This window comes from Propithecus coquereli, unplaced genomic scaffold (genome assembly GCF_000956105.1).
Source record: "Propithecus coquereli isolate 6110/MARCELLA unplaced genomic scaffold, Pcoq_1.0 Scaffold122, whole genome shotgun sequence".
In the NCBI taxonomy this organism is placed as follows: Eukaryota; Metazoa; Chordata; class Mammalia; order Primates; family Indriidae; genus Propithecus; species Propithecus coquereli.
In genome coordinates this window covers 2,054,454-2,078,293 of record NW_012136303.1, presented here as the reverse complement: position 1 = coordinate 2,078,293, position 23,840 = coordinate 2,054,454, and the positions used below count along the sequence as shown (strand labels likewise).

General features: G+C 36.9%; 1 protein-coding gene across 1 annotated transcript in view; it reads left to right on the top strand.

The window, feature by feature from the left end:
- Positions 1-23,840, top strand: part of ITCH (itchy E3 ubiquitin protein ligase) — a 120,855-nt gene that overhangs the window by 3,755 nt on the left and 93,260 nt on the right. Inside the window, exon 2 of the mRNA XM_012637659.1 lies at positions 115-191. The gene's annotated coding sequence lies outside the window, so the exon portion shown is untranslated. The remainder of the gene's footprint in view (positions 1-114; positions 192-23,840) is intronic.

The following is a 23,840-nucleotide window of genomic DNA, read 5'->3' as shown; positions in this document are numbered from 1 at the left end:
CCCAAGAAATTTTTTTTAAAGATTTTGTGCTGTCACATTGCCAAGGTCATTGCATATCTGATGTATTTATTCATAGGAGTAACGTGTATTAATGGACCTTCCTTTCTTTTTCAGGTAACATGCATTTCATAGTGGCCTTCTGGAGACAACGCCTTAACCCAAAGAAGTGACTCATACTGTGAGAAGTTCAGGTATGGTGACATTCCTGTGAGAGAGATTTGGGGGCAGGAGTGGTGCAGAGGGCAAACTCTGGTCATATAACTGCTATGGCAAGGTGTGGGGAGAAAGCAGTGTTGATGCTGGCTACATCAATTGATTGAAGAAATAGGCAGTTTCCACTTGGATGTGAAACCCAAAACCTCCTCGCAAGGATTAGCCAGTGAGCTACAGTGTGCTCTTAATTTGGGTCCTTTGACTTTTCTGTCTTTATAGTTCCTGTATATATACACACACTTTCTCCACTTGTGCTGTTTTATAAATATTTATCTCTGTATACTTGTTTAGACGTGTGCATGTGTATGGTTAAGTGGGGGAATTAAAAAGAAAAAAACATGGTGCAGTGGAAAAAGAATAGAGGACTTGGAAAGAAAATGTCTGGGTTCTCATTTGATTTTGCTGCTGGTAAGCTGTGTGACTTTTGGCAAGTTAATTTAGTCTTGCCAGGCCTCAGTTTGTGTATTTGTGAAATAGATAAGTATTGCTTCTTACTCCCCTCCTTGGCATTGTTGTGAAGATCATATAAATAATCCCTATTAAATCTTCAGAAAAAAAAATGAATTCACAACTTGATGTTATTTAGATCCACAAAGTGGGAGAAGTTGGCAATAATATTTTGAAGGAACACATGAGGACAAGACAGATCACTTTAAAAGGTCAGGAGAGAGAAAAGGAAGACTACTGGATAAGAAAAAAAAGGTAGAACATAAAGTTAAGCAGTAAGAATAGGGAGTGAATGAAGGTAGAGTAGGTGAATTGATAGGTAAGAGATCTGAATAGGAAAAGAGTGGTAAAATAGAACTACCATATGATCTAGCATTTCCACTTCTAGGTATATATTCAAAGCAAATAAAATCACTGTTTTGAAGAAATACCTGCACTTTCATGTTCTTTTCAGCATGATTCACAATAGCCAAGATAATGGATACAACCTAAGTGTCTGTTGACACATAAATGGATAAAGAAATTGTCTATATGTGTTTTTTATATATATATGTTTTATATATATAAAAAAATGGAATAAGAGCCTTAGAAGTCTGGCCTTTTGCAGCAGCATGGATGAAGCCGGAGGACATTATGCTAAATGAAATAAGCCAGACGCAGAAAGACAAATACATGACCTCACTTGTATGTGGAATCTAAAGAAGTTGAACTCATAGAAATGGAGAGTAGAAGAGTTGTTATTCGGGTTTGGGGGTGGTAGAATGGGGGAAATTGGGAGATGTTGGTCAAGGGTACAGACTTGCAGTTGTAAGGTGAATAAATTGAGACCTAATGTACAGCATGGTAGCTATAGTTGATGATCATGCGCTGTATACTTGAAATTAACTGAAAGAGCAGATCTTAAGTATTCTTAACACACACGAAAAAGGTAACTGCAGTGATGGATGTGTTGATTAGCTCGATTGTGAAAAATCCTTTCATATGTGTGTATATCAAAACATGTACACCTTGGATATATACAGTTTTTATTTATTATACTTCAATAAAGCTGGAAAAAAAACTTAAAAAAAGGAAGAGAGTGGTCTTTCACTTGCCTAACCGTAACCTTGAGACTATTGTCCTTAGCACCTTCCTTTACATATGTCCTGTTCATACTTAGGTTTTTGTCTCCACTGTAAACATTAATGTTTATTATTTCATTAATTTGTGTGACCTCTTGTTTTTATATTTTTGTTAACCAGTTACCTTATAAATGCCGAGACCAAGGCCGTGATTTGCTCATTGTGGTGTTCCATTTGCTATAATCAAATGTGTGTTTAATCTGTTCTTTCTGATAATTACGGAGAAAATTTGTGAGAAATATTAGAAAGGAAGTAGGTAAGAGGGAAAATAGATAGAAAGAGGAAGGAGTCTCAAGATGATAAAAGAAAAGACATGAAAATGAAAAAGAAGCAGAGCAAAAAGGGAAGAGGAAATGTTATCTCAGTAAAGGAACAAGGCAGCTTTCATTTCTTTAGTGGTGATATAATACCTCACAAAAAGTTCTGTGCTGGGAAAGATCATTCTCCATACCAAATATCTTTAAAATAAAATATTTTCAATGTATCCATTTCATCCTGAGCTCACAAAACAGTTCTTTGTGGAAAGATACCTGGGTATCTTTCCAACATTCAGGGGACGTGGGTTTTGGTGTTGGTATTGCTGGTCAGTTGAATTCTGTGATCTTGGGCAGTTCACTTAAATCTCCCTGGGCCTTGTTTCCTCACTTGTCTATTAAATGTTTTGAATATGATCTCAGGTTCTTTGTAGCTCATTCTATGATTATGTTTTGTGCTTTCTGTGCTGGCTCACTAATTTTTCAGGTTTTTGTTGACATCACAATATAGGACTGATATCAGAAATATCTTATAATAAGACTTCATAATATCAGTGCTTTATAAATAAGAAGCCATATTCTTTTAATTTCTACTTTAAAAACTGGCACACAGACCTGTAGGAAATCTAAGTATAGAAATGTTAAGTTTGTAATATTCAGCAAGCACTTATTGAACTGCTCTTGTGCTAGGTTCTCAGGGATACTCAAATATAAAACTCTTGCTTCAAGGATATTATATTTTTTGCCAGGAAAACAAATTTGTTGGCCATTGATTATTGTAAAAAATAAGATGATAAATGCTATAATAAGGGTTGCAATTTAAGAAATTAACTTTAGATTTTTTGGATCCTTTAACATTATTGAATGCATTCTAAGTACCCTTCTGTGCGAGGCATTGCTGGGATGATGAAAAGCAGTCCCTGCCCTCAAGAAGCTTGTAATTTTTTTTTGTGTCTGGAAACTGCTTTCCCTAATAGACATATCCTCAATCCCAAGAAAGAGAAGAATTTTTATAGTGTATCATCACTTTATAGGTTAAGAATTCATCTGCACCTCACTCCAGAAATGTCTAATAACATACTTGCTTTCTGAGAAAATGTATATTATTTTATTGGATTCCACAACCTTTTCTCTGTCAGTTATTTGTTTTTAAAGACAAGAAAAACTGCAGAAATGCCATCTGCATTTAGATGAACTTTGGTTTGCTTCTTAGTCATTCATGCAAAGAAAGAGTAGATTCTACAGTTTTGTCTGCCTTTTAATTCTTTGTTGCAAAGAATCAATTCAGTTGGTCACAGAGGAAAGGATTCTAGTCTAAAGGATTGTATTGTAGTGGTTAACAATGTGTACTAGAGCTAAGTTGATATTAAATTTGGACTCCACCATGTACTGGCAGTATGACCTTGGCCAAGCTGCTTAATTTCTTTGTACCTTAGTTTCCTTATCTGTAAATTGGGAATAGTAATAGGGATATCTGTAGGGAAAATGTGTTTCTGCTTGAGTGATACTTGGCTCACAGTAAGCACGACACATTAGTTGTTATTGTTGTTGTTATCATTACCGCCAGCCTTGTCTTTCTTGAAATTATCTCAATTCATTAATTCATTCAGTAAGCTTATATAGGGTAAGCATTATAAATTTAAATGTCTATAAGGGCTAGATGAACATTTAGTCAGTAATAAAAGATCAGATTGGGACCTGAAGTGAACTAGGGAATTCATGTCCCTCCAGAGCGGCAGCTGTTAAAGCAGCTTTGGCTCGCTATTTTTTTTAAATGCAGGTAAAATTTGTTCTCACCACAAAAAATAAGTATGTGAAGTTATGCATATGTTATTTATCTTGATTTAGTCATTCTACACTGTATGCATATTTCAAAGCATGTTGTACATGATAATATGTACCTTTTGTCAATAAAAATAATTTTAAAAATATTATTTAAGGTCTTGGGAATACACTCAGTGTATTGATCTAAAAAAAGTTTTCAGGGCCAGGCACAGTGGCTCACGCCTGTAATCCTATAACTCCAGGAGGCCGAGGCAGGGGGATCCCTTGAGGTCAAGAGTTTGAGCCCAGCCTGAGCAAGAGCAAGACCCTGTCTCTTCTAAAAACAGAAAAATTTGCTGGGCGTTGTGGCATGCGCCTGTAGTCCCAGCTACTCGGGAGGTTGAGGTAGAAGGATTGCTTGAGCCCAGGAGTTTGAGGTTGTGAGCTAGGCTGATGCCACGGCACTGTAGCCCGGACAACAGAGTGAGACTCTGTCTCAAAAAAAGAAAAAAAAATAGTTTTCAGAAATTTAAAAAAATTATTTGAGGTAAAATTCACCTTTTATTTGTTTATTTTATTTCAGAGTCTTACAGGGGTACAAACGTTTTGGTTACATAAATTGCTTTTGTACAGTTTGAGTCAAAGTTCTAAGTGTGTCCATCACTCAGATAAGGTGCATTATACCCATTAGGTATGAATTTACTCATCCCCCCACACCTGCTTGATTTCTGATGAGCTTTATTTCCATGTGGGAACGTGTGTTGTTTGATTAGTTCCAATTTAATAGTGAGTACATGTGGAGTTTGTTTTTCCATTCTTGTGATACTTCACTTATAAGAATGTTCTCCAGGCCGGGTGCGGTGGCTCACACCTGTAATCCTAGCACTCTGGAGGCCGAGGCGTTTGAGCTCAGGAGTTCAAGACCAGCCTGAGCAAGAGCAAGACCCCGTCTCTACTAAAAAATAGAAAGAAGTTAGCTGGACAGCTAAAAATGTATATAGAAAAAATTAGCCGGGCATGGTGGCGCATGCCTGTAGTCCCAGCTACTCGGGAGGCTGAGGCAGGAGGATCGCTTAAGCCTAGGAGTTTGAGGTTGCTGTGAGCTAGGCTGATGCCATGGCACTGTAGCCCGGACAACAGAGTGAGACTCTGTCTCAAAAAAAAAAAAAAAAAAAAAGAATGGTCTCCTGTTCCATCCAGGTTAATACAATAGTTCATCATTTTTTTTTTTATGGCTGAGTAGTACTCCATGGTATGCATATACCACATTTTATTAATCTACTCATGTATTGATGGGCACTTGGGTTGTTTCCACATCTTTGCAATTGTGAAAAATTCACCATTTTAAAGTGTACAGTTCAGTGTTAGCTCATTTTTGATTTGGCGGCGGGTAGGGCAGACCAAGTGTGACGTGAGAAGTTTTTTTTCTAAAGAGAAGCTGGAAATCAAGATTTTGTAAGAAATTTTTATTTTTAAATGTTGGCAACTTATGAATTCATAGTATAAACACTGTGGGCCAAACAAATCACCACTGTGGGCAGAATTTGTCTTGTGGCTTGCCGCTTTGCAGCCTCTGATCTGGGCTTTGACTCTGCAGCATAAGCCATGTATCTGCCCTCTGGGATTAAAGTCCTTATATAAAGATTTAAAACAGTTTCAGTAGTACCTCAAAGCAGTCTAGTGCTGAATTAGAGGTATGCAGAGAGAAAGAGAAAAGTTAATATTGGGATTCAGGATGTGCAAAGGTGCAGAGGCAGGGATGGACTTAAGGTGGTAGAGTTGAGTTTTAAAGGATTTGTGGGCCTGGTAATAGAAAGTTTGGAAAAGTAGAGAAGACACCGACCAGTCTCTTATTTTGGTAACCTTGCGACCTATTGGCTGATAGGATGAAATGGTTTTTTACGAAGATTTATTTGGCAATATTGATGTCTGGGTTGGAGGCAGGGAGACTAGGTTACAGATGTGGCAGTGGGAATGAAAAGAAAGGGACAAAAGCTTGCAGTAGATAGAGAGCCAATTTTGGAAGCTTTTTCCCTATTCACCCTTGTACAAACTGGGCTATGTGAAGATAATTGAAAGGGTGGGAAATTTGTATTCGGGCAGAAAATGATTTTTTCACACAAAGATTAAGATAAAAAGTTTATTTATTTTTCTGAGAGAGAGAGAGAGAGAGAGAGAGAGAGAGAGAGAGAAAAGGAAGGACTGGCCAAGACACACGGAGGAAGGAAGGAAGTGCCCAGCAACTGAGGAAAAGCTGTTTGGAGTTTTTAAAGGGTAAAAATGGTTTTTTTCCCCCTCTACTTCAACGTACTGATAACAGAAGTGACTGTAAAGTTGTTATAGGTGTTCTTTATTTTTCTCTCTTTTCTCTGTGAGGCCAGCTTATCTGAATCCTTAAAATGTGTTTTTGACAAAAACTCAGAGAGCTAGATCCGGGAGTTCATACCCCTACTGTCCACTTAAGACTCTTCAAGGCTAAAAAACAAACTCTAAGAGATAATGAGTTAGGCCACAAGTGTTTAATTAACACAAAACAAAGGGGGTAGTTACTTTATAAATTTTTTCTTTAAAGGGACAATTATGCGTTATGAATTTATTTCCCTTTCTATTTGATAGTTATTTTCTTCTATTAGATAGGTTATTAGTAAGGCCACCTTTCAATAATGTGTACAGGCTATCCCTCTTTTCATGTTGTGAATGTTGCTTCATCGTTTTCTCAGCCCCAGAACCTTCCTTAGTGGTGGATCACATACATGTTCTTATGGTTTCCCAGCTTGCACAAGTAGAATAGAAAGAAAAGGAAAAACCAAAGCAGTTCAACTGGTTATCGTATTTCTTGTTCTGGGTTTTTGGTGATCTCAGTTGACTTCTGATAAGGTTTGTTAGACTTTAGTTATACATGAAATTTTTATATTCACCAAGGTTTGAAAACACCGACAAAGGGTTTGCTCTTGGAAAAGATGTAGAATTTTGATGCAGAATTTTTTTTTTTGTCTACCAATTCAAATGTTATTGCTGCAGAAACGTGACACAATAATTCATGATTCAGAATGTTTAAAGAAACTGATAAACATTGTAGAAAGGTAGAATGTGTTTATTTTGTATAACCTGAGAAAGTGATTTTTAGGATTTTATTTTTACCAGGCCTTTTGTTCTGTTTATACTTTCTCATGAAAATTTTCTTGACATACACAAGATGTTATTCTTCATTCTTGGCCAAAATGCAAAACGTCGTTTTTTAAAATACTGTAGTCTTTTTAGCAAGTAAGCTGAATGGTGTGTTAAATATAGTCTGAGTATTAAGAATATCTGAAATATAGCAACATTTTCATGGATGTGTAAGAATACTGAACTGAGCCTCTAAAAAGTACACAAAGTTGCCTCTGTTATAGGGATGCAGCAATAGGGTCAAATGAGCTAACGCTAAATCTCATTTAATGAAGAAAGGTTTTTTTCTTTTATTTTCGAAGTGTGGTCTAACCTAGTTTTTGGAGTTCATTTATTCTGAAAATGAAAAGGGATTTTCAGGTGGTTCATTTAATTATAGCTCTGCTTTGGAAATGGGAAGGAAAAAAATGTGAGAGGGATTAGCTATATTTGCTTCTGCAGAAAGTCAGTAGTCAAAGGGAAATCCTAGATTATTTTTTATTCTTGAATTTTTCAAAGGAAAGATTTACTGTGGGTCTTAATTAAAAACTATATTCTGTATATATTGAGATGTGCAGAACCTTGCTGCTACTGCTTTTTATTTTTTGCAGTGTTGCTGACATTTATCTGCTATCATCTCTTCTCTCTGTTTTTGCCCTTGGGAGTTTATACTTTTTTATTCCTTTATTTCATTTTGCTGGAGTTTCAGGTAGGAATTGAGATGAAATGTTTTCAGTTTGTTCCATTAGTTGATTTTACTGTATAAATTGATGTATTCATCTGTAAGGGACAAAGAAAATTAGGAAGATATGTGTCCTAATTATTTTTTTTTATTGTGGTAAAATACACGTAACACAAAATTTACCATTTTAACCATTCTCAAGTCTTCAATAGCATTAAGTACATTCACCTTGTTGTGTGACCATTACCACTATCCATCTCCAGAACTTTTTTATCAACCCAAACTGAAACTGTGTATCCATTAAACAATAACTCTGCATTTCCCCTCCTCTAAGTCTCTGGTGACCACTCTTCTATTTTCTCTTTCTATGAATTGTACCATTCTAGGTACCTCATATAAGTGGAATCATAAAATATTTGTCTTTTTGTGTCTGGTTTATTTAATTTAGCATAATGTCTTCAAGTTTCATGTGTCAGAATTTCCTTCTGTTTTATGGCTGTATATACCACATTTTCTTTATCCATCAGTTGATGGACATTTGGGTTATTTCTACTTTTTGGCTGTTGTGAATAATGCTGCTGTCAATTTTGGTGTACAAACATCTCCTTGAGACCCTGCTTTCACTTCTTTTGTATAATACTCAGAAACGGAATTGCTGAATCATATGGTAGTTATATTTTTAATTTTTTGAGGAATCACCATACTGTTTTCCATAGGGGCTGTACCATTTTATATACCCACCGGCAGTGCACAAGGGTTTCAATTTTTCACATTCATGCCAACGTTTATTTTCTATTTTTTTTTTTAATAGCCATCCTAATAAGTGTGAAATGGTATCTCATGGTTTTGATTTGCACTTCTCTAAAGATAGTAATGTTAAGCATATTTTCATGTATTTATCGTCCATTTGTATATCTTCCTTGCATAAATGTCTATTTAAGTCCTTTGCACATTTTTTCAGTTGGGTTGTTTTTTGATGTTGTAATAATTTTATAGGCTCCTGGCTATAACTTTTCTGCTTCTGAGTGAGTCTACTGCTCTTCTTCCTTCTTTCCTGTTGTTAACAAAGCAGGTAGAACCATTCTCTCCCACATATAGTCCCTCAGTAAATGTTTGATGATAAAATGTTAAACGTAGTGCTTTCTGGAAAGGTGAAGGTTGATCAAGGGACAGGACTTCCATTACATTTTTCTCTAATTTTGGATTTGTCTATTCTTCCCTTTATCCACTTACCTACCAAGGTAAACTTTTATAAAGGATTAAGCTTTTAGGCAAATAAGTTCCTGTGTCATTTAAATTTCATTTTAGAGAAGGAAAATATATAATTTTATTAAAAGAAATTTGATTCTTCTCTTAGAGGACTTGCTTTACGATTTGCCTAAGAAAGTACAAGGTTGAGGGATTTTTTTGTTTGTTTTCTTTTTAACTCCCAAAGCCCTCTTACTGTCATTCCCAAAGGCCTGAGATATTTAAACAAGAGTTTTACCCTTTGTAAGTCTGAAAGGGGAAAAAAAGTCTGTTTTAATAATTTCAGTAATTTACTCCTTAATTTTATTGCGTGACGGTTTGGAATGTCTTGTTTGTGCTATTTGTCAGAGTTTTTTGTTGTTTTCCTTGTCAAGCCGTGGGGGTTGGGAGTGAGGCTAGTCTCAATGTACATTTCACTAATTTTGGAAAGAACTAAATAAGTTCAAGTACAGCAATGACATAAGTATTTTTTGTTTGTTTCCCTGTTATCTTTTTTGGCTCCTATATGGAACTATGGTTTTAAATCATGAAATTAACATTGAGTAAGGCTAGAGATCTCAGTTTTTGGCCACCTCTTCTGTTCTGACCTTGGGTAATCCACTTTGATTGAATTGTCTGCCTTAATATTATTGAATTGTAAGAGTTACTTGTAAATTCTTGGTACAAGTGCTTTATCAGATATGTGTTTTGCAGATATTATCTTGCGACCTTTTGCTTGTCTTTCCATTTTCTTAATGGTGTCTTTTGAAGGGAAGCTTCTAATTCTGATAAGACGCAGTTTCTCAGTTTTTTTCTTTTGTGAATGGTACTTTTGGTGTCACATCTAAAATCCTTGCCTAATTGGGCAATCCATTTAACTTTATTTATTTACTTATTTATTTATTTAGTCCTCTGCGCCCTCCCCATTTAACTTTATTAGATTTCCATTTATTTACCTGTGAGAACAAATAAGATGTATGTGGTATTTTGCCTTCTTTGGCAAAATACTTTTATTCTGTTCCTTTTGGATTCAGTCGAGGTAGAGGGGGTAATCTTGGTATAGGATAGTAAGGTGAAAATCTGCAGACCCCACTTGAAACATAGAATTGGCTTTGTTTTTATGATCCTATTTGTTTCTTAATGAATAGGTGGTAATTTGGTTCCTCTCCCTCTCTCAGTATTTGGAGCTCTTGGGTATAAATTACTATCTCTGTGTTGTTTTCTTCTGGGTTTTTAATATGATCCGAATAATAACGCTTTTTGGCTCCTCTTAAGAAAAGTGAATTACTCAGTAACTCAGCATTGACTTCAAGTTTACTTGATAATTATTGAATAATGTTTAGAAATGATCTGAGAAAGGTGTTGCTGGAAGGAGGTGGAGAGTAGGGTCTTATTTTGAGAATTTATGGGTATTAAGAGATTGTCAGAAGCAAGAATTTCTGCTCATGTCCCTGTTCAGGCACCAAAAGAAAAAAAAAAACAAAGAATTTTTTGGGAGCCAGGAAATTCAACTTTATATATAATTAAGTTGTGTAATTTCATGTAAGCATTGTTTGTAAGAGAGCAATGTTTATTTATTTTATGGAGTACTTCATGAATTTGCATGTCATCCTTGTGCAGGGGTCATGTTAACAGAGCAATGTATAGTAGGACAACAATAGTTACATTTTCTGTGTATAGTAGGACAACAATAGTTGCATTTATTGTGGCATGTCAAATCCTTTAAACTCTAGCAGTAAATAGTCAATTAAAGCCAGAAACAACTTATAATAGTAGTTAACATTGAAATGTTTGTCAGAATCCTGTTTGGGAGAGTGGGGAAGATATTGCCTTCTGGAGAACTGGGTACAAAGTTCAACCCAGCAAATGAATGCTGAAAGTTAGATTCTGGTGCCAGTTTCCTTGAACTCTGTTTTCATACTGTCGAACCTTAAATGTTGTAGCTTCTTGTTTTTCTCTTTAAGATAATTGTCTTTTTGTGCATGTGCTTTAATCCATGATGATATATTTGGTTGGACAATGGGAAAGGAGCTTTCAATGTTTTGGATCAAGATGTGATATTCAGAGCCAAGGTGTCCTGTTGCAGGGGAGAGATGATGGTTCACATCCTACCTCCCTGTTCAGGTACCCTTTCTCCAGTAAAGAGGAAAGCAACCTTTTCCCATCATGAGTAGATTTGAGTTCATTCCCACTTCTTTTGCTGAGAAATTAAATTATGAAAATGGATATTTGTCCTCTATCCCAACCTGAAGAACTTATCCTCCCTGCCATTACCTTTAGCAGCCCATACATCAAGGTCAGCTTCTTTGGAATTATTACTGGATAATTGTTCCTTCTAGCTAGACTCTGCTGTTGTGCCTCTAAGAAATAGGATCTAGTTTTTCACTTGTGGTTTGGGAACATGGCAGAGTGACCTGTTCAAGGGAGACTACTCACTATGTATTTCTAGTTTCCATGTGTGCTTCTGTATTTTATTTTAGTAAGGTTGTTTGAGAGTTTGACTTCATTAAATTTTAGTTCTCTGAATACCGCTGTGTACTTTAGCTCTTTGAACTCTGTACTTTCTGTCACACGTGGTTTTTCTCGTTACTGGTTTTGTGTGTTTTCTGAAGTGTCGTTTTGGTGGCTTCTTTTAAAAAAACATAGGCCTATGCTGGGTGCAGTGGCACGTGTCTGTAATCCCAGCTACTTGGGAGGCTCAGGCAGGAGGATCATTTCAGCCCAGGAGTTTGAGACCAGCGTGGGCAACACAGCGAGACCCTATCTGAATTTAAAAAAAGCAAACAACCAAAAAGAAAATATAGGCCTATGTTACATTATTTAAAGGTTTTCTAAGTCAAAATAGATGTGGCTGTAAAAATAACTGATTATGTTGGATATATTATTTCTGAAAATAAATCAAGCAAATTTCATAATAACCTGCCTAATAGTTTGTCTATAAATAGAATACATATTTTAAAATGAGGTTATAAATGTTGCTTATGGGACAAGATATTACTGAAATAATTTTGTGAAGTGTTTGTCCTTTTCCACATTTTTCTTTCCATTGCCTTTCAGGAAGATGTTAAGGTTAGTTTTCACTTCTGGCAATGTTTTAGCATCTTCTTTTATATTAAGCATTCTGACAGATTTTTCTAGTGTGATAGAAAACATTACTTAGAATAAATGATAAAGTGTTAATAATTGATCTTATTTTAAGTTTCTTTGTAACTGATAGACTAATCAGTAATAAATTATTTTAATATTGTATTAGATTTAGATTCAGACTGATATTCTTCATTGGTTCTAGTCACAATGGTTTATAGTACTAAGTGAAGCTATAGACTACATACCACTGTACTTGATTGTGAAGGCTTTTTAAAAAATCATATGTAAAAAGTTTTTTCCCCCCTCATAGGAAATTCATGAAGAGACATCCATCTCTGTATCTTATTAATTTGAAAGCTTTGAGATGGAGGCATAGTTGAAATTGAGTTTACAAATTGAGTGTCAAGAAGGAGGAGATGGGGGGGTGAAAGAAAAATACATTATAAAATGGAAGGGACATTGGAAAATATAGGTTGATCTGGCAGTGAGATGAGGAGGTGGAAGGGAGGTGCTGGAGAGGAAGATTGAGTCTTAGGTCTCCCCAAGATACATAGGAGATCTAATGCTATTTTTTTCTCCTTTTATTGTAGAAACTAGATTAGCAGCTTTTTTTTTGTCATTTACATTGGAAATACTCTTTCTTTTTTAGAATCAGGTTTATTGAGATGTACTTTACACTTAGGAAAATTTACCCTTTTTAAATATACAGTTCTTTACATTTTTAAAATTTTAAAATTTTATTTATTTATTTAAACGAGATGGAGTCTCACTATGTTGCCTAGGCTGGTCTCAACTCCTGGGCTCAAATGATCATCGTACCTCAGCCTCCCAAGTAACTGAGATTACAGGCACGCACTGTTAGGCCTGGCTAAATTCTTTTAATGTACTTTATTTCCTCTTCCAGTATTTTATTATACTCAATTTGTACATAACTGTGCCTGAGGCTCTCCCAGATTCCTGTCTCTCATAGTTTTTTCTCTCTAGTGTCTATTTTCAGATGTCCCTTAATGTATGTGCACTTGCTGAAATCATTCCCACATTTTTTTTTTTTGAGACAGAGTCTCACTCTGTGCCCAGGCTAGAGTGCCGTGGCGTCATCCTAGCTCACAGCAACCTCAAACTCCTGGGCTCAAGCGATCCTCCTGCCTCAGCCTCCCGAGTAGCTGGGACTACAGGCATGCACCACCGTGCCCGGCTAGTTTTTTCTATATATTTTTAGTTGTCCAATTAATTTCTTTCTATTTTTAGTAGAGATGGGGTCTTGCTCTTGCTCAGGCTGGTTTCGAACTCCTGAGCTCAAACAATCCTCCCGCCTCAGCCTCCCAGAGAGCTAGGATTACAGGCGTGAGCCACTGCACCCGGCCTCATTCCCACATTTTATATTTAGTTTCTCTCCAGTGTGAGTTTCTACATGTATACAGTTCTTTGAATTTTGACAAACACATGCATCTTTTACTTGTGCTCCTTTGTATCATTTCTTTTGCCCTGCCCTCTACCCCTAGGAAGCACTGGTGTGTTTTCTATCCCAATAGTTTTGCCTTTTCCAGAATGTCGTCTAAATAAAATTATAGGATATATTAGTTTTCTAGGACTGCTGTAATGAATTATCACAAATTAGGTCGTTTAAAACAATGTGAATTTATGTATTTTCTCATGGCTTAGGAGTCTAGAAGTTTGAAATACCTTGTTGGCAGGGTTGGAACTTTTGAGAGAGAATCTGCTCCATGCCTGTCTCCTAGCTTCTGGTGGTTGCTAGCAATCATTGAGGTTACTTGGCTTGTGTGTGCATCTCTTCAATCTCTGCCTTCTTCACATGCCTTCTCCCTGTGTGTCATCACATCATCTTTACTCTGTGTATGTCTCTGTGTCCAAATTTTCTTCTTATAGGGTCACCAGTCCTTGGATTAGGGCCCAACCTAAGGACTTCATCTTAACCTGATTACATCTGAAAAACCCTATAGGGACAATTAAGGTCACATTCTGAGGTTCTGGGTAAACATGAGTTTTGTGGGGGTTACTAGTCAACCCAGTTCCTAGGGTATGGGGCCTTTTTAAATATTTTAAATATGAATTTAAAAAATCATCATACAGGAAAATTGACCCTTTTTTGAGTGTACAGTTATATACATTTTAACACACACAGATTCTTGTAACCAACACCACAGTCAGGATACAGTACAGTTCTATCACACAAAGCCTCCCTTGTGCTGCCTTTTTGTAGTCATACCCACCCTCCCCTCTTAACCCCTGGCAACCACTGATTTGTTCTACATCCCTATGGATGTTGTCCTTCTGAGACATGAATGGAATAATATATATGTAACCTTTTGAGACTGGTGTTTTACTCAGAATGATTGATACCTTTGAGATTCATCCAAGCTGTTGCATGTGTCAGTAGTTTGTTTCTTTTCATGGCTGAGTAGTATGTATGCCAATGTATAGATGTACCACAATCTGTCTATTTATCTGTTAAGAGACATTGGGTGGTTTCACTTTTTTAGTGATTATGAATAGAACTGCTATAAACATTACTGTGAATTCCAGATTTTATATGGATATATATTTTTATGTCTCTAGGTAACTTTTCTCAATCTTGACACTGTTAACATTTTGGACTGGGTAATTTTTTGTTGTGGGGGGTTGTCCTGTGCATTTTAGGATGTTTGACAACATCCCTGGCTTCTACCTGCTAGATACCCCTAGCGCTCCTCCAGCCCCCAGTTGTAACAGATGTGTCTCTGGATATGGCCAAATGTCCCAGGGGGCAAAATAGCCTCTGATTGAGAACCTCTGCTCTAAGGAAAATACCCAGGAATGAGATTGCTGGGACATACGGTAAGTGTGTTGAACTTTGTAAGAAATAGGCAAAATGTTTTCCAGAGTAGCTATATCATTTTGCATTCCAGCCAGCAATATGTGACAATGCTCTGCGTCCTAACCAGCCCTTGGTATTGTCAGTATTTTCTTTCGTTAAGCATTTTAGTAGGAGTTTCATGATATCTCATTGTGGCCGGGTACTCTATATTTTTCTTAACCAGTCTTTTATTTAAAAATAAAAAAAACTGTGCAAAAATTGAAAGAAAAATTGGAAATATAGTGAATACCTATAAACACTGTGTCTGGATTTACCAGTTAACAGCATTGTACTACATTCACTTTCTCTTTCTAGGTAGAGATATGTACTTATAATTTTGCTGAACTAAAAAAAAAAAAGAAAAAATTGTTGCTCAACCCTTAGAAAGTAAGTCGTAGCTATCATATTTTACCCCTAAACATTTTTGCATTGCTTCTTCCAAGAAAAAGGATATTTTCGTATATAACCATGGTATGTATTATTACTTAAAACCAACCATAATTTCATAATATCAACTAATATTCATATTCAGATTTTTCTAGTTATCTTAAAAAATCTATGGTTTTGTCCCCAGATCTAGGAACCAATCAAGGTTCACACATAACATTTAGTTGTTATTTCTCTTTAGTCTCTCTCTTACTTTATAATAGTTCTTACCTGTTTTGTTTTTTATAATGTTAACTTTTTTGAAGCATCTAGGCTAGTTGACTTCCAAAATGTCACACATTTTGAATATAATTATTTCCTTATTAGATTCAAGTTAAACATTTTTTTGGCAACTATAGTATATAGTTTTCTATTGCTGTGCAATAAATTATTTGAAACTTTAGTGGCTTATAATAACAATCATTTATTATCTCCCCCAGCTTCTTTGGTTTAGGAATTTGGAAGCAGCTTGATAGAGCAGTTCTGCCTGAGAGTCTCTCTTATAATTGCAGTCAGATGTCAGTCAGGGCTGCTTTCATCTGTAGTCTTGACTGGGACTGAAGGATCTGCTTCCAAGTTGGCTTACTCATGACTGGCAAATTGATGCTGGCTCTTGATGGGAGGCTTCAGTTCCTCTTCACTTGGACCTCTCCATAGGACTGCTTGAGTGTCTTCATTGTGTGGTGGCTAGCTTTCCCCAGAGCAGGCATTCCCAGAGATCAAGGGAAAAATTGTAATGAATTTTATGGCCTAGATTTGGAATTAGTATACTGTTCCTTCTACCATATTCTGTTGGTTGTACAGGCCAGCCTCATTTCATTGTGGAGGAGGGTATTATCTAAGTGTTTGAATAGCAAGAGGTGAGGATTATTGGGGCCATCTTGGAGGCTGGCTACCACAGCTTCTAAACTTCTAACTGGCCGAGAGTTCAAATCTTTTTATATGTTTTTGTTGTTGTTTTTGTTTTTTGAGACAGAGTCTTGCTCTGTTGCCCAGGCTGGAAGTGCCATGGTGTCAGCCTAGCTCACAACAGCCTCAAACTCCTGGGCTCAAGTGATCCTCCCTGCCTCAGCTTCCCGAGTAGCTGGGGCTACTGGCCCTCGCCACCATGCCCAGCTAATTTTTTTGTTTCTATTTTTTTTTTTAGTTGCCCAGCTAATTTTTTCTGTTTTTAGTAGAGACAGGGTCTCAAACTCCTGACCTCAAGCGATCCGCTTTGGCCTCCCAGAGTGCTAGGATTATAGGCCTGAGCCATCACGTCCGGCCTTTTAAAAAAATTTTTTAAAAGGGGTGGGGGGTTGTTAGGAGGGGTGCTCAAGTTTCCTTTTTTTTTTTTAGTTGAGACAGAGTCTCACTCTGTTGCGACCTCTCACTCACTGCGACCTCCAACTCCAACTCTTGGGCTCTAAGTGATTCTTCTGCCTCAACCTCCCCAGTCTGTAGCTAGGACTACAGACGTGCTGTTTTTTTTTTTTTTCCTTTTTGGTAGAGACGAGGTCTCCCTCTTGCTCAAGCTAGTCTTGAACTCCTGAGCTCCAGCAACCCTCCTGCGTCAGCCTCCCAGAATGGGTGAGCCACCGCCTGTCCTATATGTTCTCTCTTTTATCTCCACCTGAATTCCGGTGGTGTCAAACCTGTTTTTCTTGCCCTGGTATAAATGTGTTTTATGTTCACAATTTGAATAGTAACCCAAAAATAGTTGCCTTTTGAGATAAAAGTTTTTACTTTTTTCACTTAAAAGGTTTACTGCTTCTTACTTTGTCTGTGATACTTGTCAGTTTTCTAGGTTGTTATTAATTATATTATTGTAGAGTCTCAGCTTTTAGGAAGACATTCACATTGCCTGTGAATTAAATGTTTTGTTTCTAATATTTATGGCTAATGGCAGAGCTGGGGCTTACTATTCTTTAATTGGTATTCCATTAATTTTTGTAGCCAATTCTTTTCCTTTTTTTCTTTATTTCCTTTCTTTATTTTTTTTAGAAACAGGATCTTGCTTGGTTGCCCAGGCTGAATGAAGTATAGTGATATGATCATAGCTCACTGCAGCCTTGAACTCCTGGGCTTAAGCTATCTTCCCTCCTCAGTCTCCCACGTAGCTCGAACTACAGGTGTGCACCACCACACCGAGCTAATTCTCCTCCTTTTGATATTGTTCTCCAGCCTTCAACTGTGCCTACTATCCCCTATTCCAGAGATGCTCTGTTTTACCCTTTCTAGAAGGAAAAAAGCCTGAGCCTTCTGTTGTGAAATAGAGGATTTAGGGATCAAAATGCTTATTAAACAGCTTTCAGTCAGTCTTGCTTATGTGTTCCACCTTTACTCCCTACTTCCTCTTGAGTGAGGGTGCTGCAGTGTAAACTGTCTTGGCTCTTTGCTTTTCCCTATTACCAATATAGGAGTTAACTTTCTTGGGTGTGCTGTCAGTTAGCATCAGTCCATGTGCTTTTCTAGCTTCCTGAAATCTTGTTGCTTGTTTTCTTTACTTTTGTTTTTTCTGATCTTTACTATTATTACTTTAAAAATTTTTTAAATCCTTTCACTAGAGTTTAGAGGGAATTTGAAAGAGAATTCAGGTGGTTGTGTTTAATCTGTCATCTTTTTGTTGTAGTCCTTATCTCACGTATTTCAATTCTTTTTTTTGTTTTTGTCTACTTTTTGCATTTCTTTGGATAATTTTTTTCTCTTGAACTTTTTTTCATACTTGTTTGGAATTTGTATACTTGTTATTTTATTTTTTTTGCTGCTTAACCTTTGAAATTTTAACTTGCATGTTAACTTGACATAGTTAATCAGTATCTTTGTCTTGTCCTGAGCAGTACAAGAATCTTGGAGTAATTAACTCTAGTCATCCCCATTCCTGACTTTAATGTTGTTTTCCAGTAGTTTGGATTTTTATATTTTTTTATCTCTAGACATTGTTATGTGTTTTTTGAGCTAACTTAATGCTTACTGTTTTATTAGTTACTATTGCATCTTGAGTTTCAGCGCATCCTTTGAGAATCGTTCTTTTTTTTTTTATCTATTTTTTTTAGAGACGGGGTTTTGCTATGTTGTCTAGGCTGGTCTCAAACTCCTGGCCTCAAGCGATCCTACTGCCTCAGTCTGCCAGAGTGCTGGGATCACAGGTGTGAGCCACTATGCCTGGCCCTCCATATTCTTGAAGTACATTCTTTAGAAATTCTTCTAGTGAGGATTCATTGGTAGTAATTTATTTTAGTCTAGAAAAATAAAACAATTTCCCCTAATATTTTTTGTTTTTTATTTTTTTAATTTATTATTATTATTATTATTATTTTTTGAGACAATGTCTCACTTTGTTGCCCAGGTTAGAATGCAGTGGTGTCATCATAGCTCACTGCAACCTCAAACTCCTGGGCTCAAGCAGTCCTCCTGCCTCAGCCTCCCGAGTAGCTGGGACTACAGGTGTGTGCCACACGCCCAGCTAATTTTTCTATTTTTGGTAAAGACAAGATCTCGCCATCTTGCCCAGGCTGTTCTCAAACTCCTGGTCTCAAGTGGTCCTCCTGCCTCAGCCTCCCAAATTGCTGGGATTACAGGCGTGATCCACTGCACCTGGACTATTTTTGTTTTATTTTTAGCAGCTTTATTGACATACTGTTCATATACCATACAGTATACAATTGAGATATAGTTCACATACGACACAATATATAATTTATACAAATATAAACTGTACAACTCAGTGGATTTTAGTATATCCAGAGTTGTGCATTTTTCACCACAGTCAATTTTAAAATATTACCCTCCCCCAGAAAACCCTGTGTCCCTTAGCTTTCGTCTCCATTCCTCCAGCCACCAATAATCTACTTACTATCTCTATAGATTTGCCTGTTCTGGACCTTTCACATAAATGGAATTATACAATGTATGGTCCTTTGTGACTGGTTTCTTTCACTTTGGATAATATTTTCAAAGTTTATCCGTGATGTGGCATTCGTAAATGCTTCGTTTCTTTTTATTGGTGAATAATATTCCACTGTATGAATATAACACATCTTATATATCCATTCATTAGTTGATGGCCATTTGGTTTGCATCTACTTTTTGGCTGTTAGGTATAATGCTGTGAACATTTGTGTACAAGTTTTTGTGAGGATGTGTTTTCACTTCTTCTGGCTTGCTGGATCATATGGTAATTTTGTGTCTAACTTTCTGTTTTCCGTAGCAGCTGTGCCATTTACATTCCCATCAGTGATGTATGAGGTTTCCAGTTTTTCCATGTCCTTTTCAACACTTGTTATCTGTCATTTTTATCATAGTCATCCTGGTGGGTGTGAAGCAGTATCTCATTGTGGCTTTGGTTTGCACATCACCATTGTACACTTTTTGAAGATCAGTTGACTGTATATGTGTGGGTTTATTTCTGGGCTCTCAGTTCTGTTCTATTGGTCTATATTTGTGTTTATGCCAGTACCATACTATTTTAATTACTGTAGCTTTGTAATATATTTTGAAATTAGAAAGCGTGATGCCTGCAGCTTTATTCTTAAGATTGTTTTGGCTATTCAGGGTCCTTTTTGGTTCTGTGTGAGTTTTAGGATTGTTTTTCTATTTCTGTTAAAAAACAAAAGGCTATTGGGATTTTGACAGGGATTGCATTGAGTCTGTAGAGTGCTTTGAATAATGTTATTTTAATAGTATTATCTTCCAATCCATGAACCAGGAATGTCTTTCCATATATTTGTGTCTTCTTTAATTTCCTTCATCAGTGTTTCGTAGTGTTTAGTGTCCAAGTCTTTTACATCCTTGGGATTTTATTCCTAAGTATTTTATTCTTTTTGATGCTATTATAAAGGAAATTGTTTTCTTAATTTCTTTTTCGAACAGTTTATTGTTAGTGTACAGAAATGCTACAGATTTTTGTATGTCAGTTTTTGTATCCTGCAACTTTACTGAATTCATTAACTAGTTCTGACAGTTTTTTAGTGGAGTCTTTAGTCTTTTGTCACCTGCTAACAGAAATAATTGTGCTACTTTTTCAATTTTGCCTTTTAATTTTTTTTTTTCTTGTCTAATTGTTTTGGCTAGGATTTCTCATACTATGTTGAATAGAAGTGGCAAGAGTGGGCATCTTTGCCTTGTTCCTGATCTTAGAGGAAAAGCTTTCAGTTTCTAAACATTAAGTATGATGCTAGCTGTGGGCTTTTCGTAGATGGCCTTTATTATATTGAGGTAATTTTCTTTTATTCCTAGTTTGTTGAGAATTTTTATCATGAAAGGATATCAGATTTTGTCAGATAGTTTTTCTATATCTGTTGAGGTGATCATGTGATTTTTAGCCTTCATTTTGTTAATGCATTATATCACACTGAATGACTTTTATTTGTCAAATCATCCTTGCATCCCAGGATGAATGACACTTGGTTGTGGCATATGATCCTTTTAATGTGCTGTTCAGTTCACTTCACTAGTATGAGAACTAGACATTTTGAATGTTATATAATGTGGCAGCCCTTAAAATCAGATTCTTCTTCACCTCATGGCTGGTTGTTTCTGCTTGTTATGGTTGTTGTTGTTTGCTTGTGTAGTGACTTTTCTGAAATAATTTTGTGAAGTCTCTGTTTTTTGTCATATGTGACCATTGATGTCTGTGTTCTGTTAGCTTAGTCAGCTAGTGATTTGGAAGGTTGTCTTCAACTCCTGGAATTTCCCCTTCCCCCAAAAAAAGCCTCCCAGTGTTTGCAGATTTGGCTATTTGTTGCAGCACTCCAGTGTTTAGCCAGGCACTTTAGAACTATGGCTAATGCACTTAATACATGCATGGAGCCAGAAGTTCTGTCAGAGTTAAGAGCTTAGGTTTTTTCAAGTCTTTTCTGAGCATGCATATATCCCTGGGCATGTGCATGGCCTTCTAGGGTCTTCTAGCTTTCCCACATTATCTGGGAGCTTTTCAAAGCCCTTATTCTGTACAGGCCTGGTGGCTTACGCCTGTAATCCCAGTACTTTGGGAGGCTGAGGTGAGAGGATTGTTTGAAGTTAGAAGTCCGAGACCAGCCTAAACAACACAGGAAGACCCTATCTCTACAAAAAATAAAAATATTAGCCGGGCATGGTGGCATGCACCTGTAGTTCTAGCTGCTAGGCAGTCTGAGCCAGAAGGATCACTTGAACCCTGGGAGTTGGAGGTTGTGGTGAGCTGTGATCACATCACTGCACTTCAGTCTGGGCAGCAGAGTGAAACCTTCTCTGTCTCTCTCTCCTTTCATTCATTCACACACACACACACACCCCCCACCCCCCACCTCCCACACCATTCCCCCAGTGTCTCCTTCCCCAGCTTCTTCCTTCCCAGTCTTTTCACTCTTCTTGTATGCTGTTATCCCTTGCCCCAGATTGCAGTGTTTAATACATATGCCTTTAAATGCTTCTAATAAACACTGCTTGAAAAGGTGCCTCATCCCTGAGTAAGCTCTGAGGCAGAGGAAACAGAGGCAAGCCCTTGAACCAATCCTTCAATGAGCTACCAGACAGGTCAAAACACACAATCACAATTCTTTGTGAATAACGTCTATTTTGCTCCTTCTTTGATCCTTTTTTTTTTTTTTTTTTTTTTTGAGATAGAGTCTCACTGTGTTGCCCTGGCTAGAGTGCCGTGGCGTCATCCTAGCTCACAGCAACCTCAAACTCCTGGGCTCAAGCGATCCTCCTGCCTCAGCCTCCCTAGTAGCTGGGACTACAGGCATGCGCCACCATGCCCGGCTAATTTTTTCTATATATTTTTAGCTGTCCGATTAATTTCTTTCTATTTTTAGTAGAGACGGGGTCTCGCTCTTGCTCAGGCTGGTCTCGAACTCCTGAGCTCAAACAATCCGCCCGCCTCGGCCTCCCAGAGAGCTAGGATTACAGGCGTGAGCCACCGCGCCCGGCCTTTTGATCCATTTTTATTAGTTTTTGTAATGGTGTGGGGTAGAGGTCTGACTTCATTCTTTTACATGTGGAATCTAGTTTTCACAGCACCATTTGTTGAAGAGATGGTGATGAGTTTTTAGATATAATACCAAAAGCACAACCTAGAAAGAAAAAATTGATAAGTTGGACTTTATTAAAATTAAATCTTCTAGTCTATGAAAGGCACTGTTAAGTGCATGAAAAGAGAAGCCATAGGCTGTGAGAAGAACATAGCTGATAAAGGGCTTATATCTAAAATACACAAGGAACTCTTAAAACACAACAATAATAAAACAACACATTTAAAAAGTGGGCAAAAGATCTTAACAGAAACATCACCAGACACTGTGTGTATAAATATATATGTATATATATGTGTATGTATATATATGGTTATTTGCTCTTTGCTATCTTTTTTTATGCTTATTTGCCATGTATATAGAGATGGCAAATAAGCATGTAGATGGCAAATAAACATATAAAAAGATACTCAACATCATATAGCATCATATCATAAAGGAATTGCAAATTAAAACTAATGAAATATCGCTGTACACCTATTAGAATGGCTAAATTCCCCCCAAACAAAGGGACAGTACTAAATGCTGGTGAGGACACAAAGCAACAGGAATTCTCCTTCAATCCTGATAGGAATGAAAAGTGGTACTACACTTCGGAAGACCATTTGGCAGTATTTTACAAAGCCAAAACATAATACCATTATCATCCAGCAGCTGTGTTTCTATTTACCCAGTTGAGTTGAAAACTTATGTCCACACAGTGACCTGCAAGTAAATATTTTATAGCAGCTTTATTCATAGTTGACCCAAACTGGAAGTAACTGAGATGCTCTTCAGTAGGTGAATGGATCAACTGTGGTACAACTGTACAATGGTATATTATTCGGCAGAAGAAATAAAAAATGTCAAACCATGAAAAGACATGGAGAAGCCTTAAATCATATTGCTGAGTGAAAGAAATCAGCCTGAAAAAACTCCATATTATATGAGCCAAACTGTTTGACATTATGGATGAGGCAAAACTATAGAGACAGTAAAAAGATCAGTGGTTCAGGGAGAGGAGAGAGTAATAAATAGGCAAAGCATAAGGGATTTTTACAGTGGTGAGACTACTCTGTATGATACTGTAATGGTACATACATGGCACTGTGCATCTGTCAACACCAATAGAATTGTACAAGACAAAGAGTGAACCTTAATGTAAACTAGACTTCAGTTAAACACTGTAGAGACTGAGGCAGGAAGATCTCTTGAGCCCAGGAGTTCGAGGCTGCAGTGAGCTATGATAGTGCCACTGCACTCTAGCTCAGGCAACAGAGCGAGGCCCTGTCTCAAAAAGCAAAAAAGAAGAGAAATGGAGAAAAGTAGGTATATATTTTAGGGCATATAGTAGGGTATATTTTGCAGGTGGAATTATTAGAACTTGGTGAGAGAAAGAAGAATAAATGATAATTCCTGTATTTTTGACTTAAGCAACCGGATGGATGGATGGTGGTGCTGTTAAGGCTGGAGTAGGTGTGCTCAGGTATGGAGAGTTTAGATTGAGGTTTAATCATTTAACGATGTATGCAGCTGTAAATATTAGACCGAAGAGTCTGAAGCTTAGGGGAGAGGATGGGACTTGAAGTATAGAGTCTCTATTTTCCTACTGTTTTTGCCCTTCTTTTTTTTTTTTTTTTTTTTTTT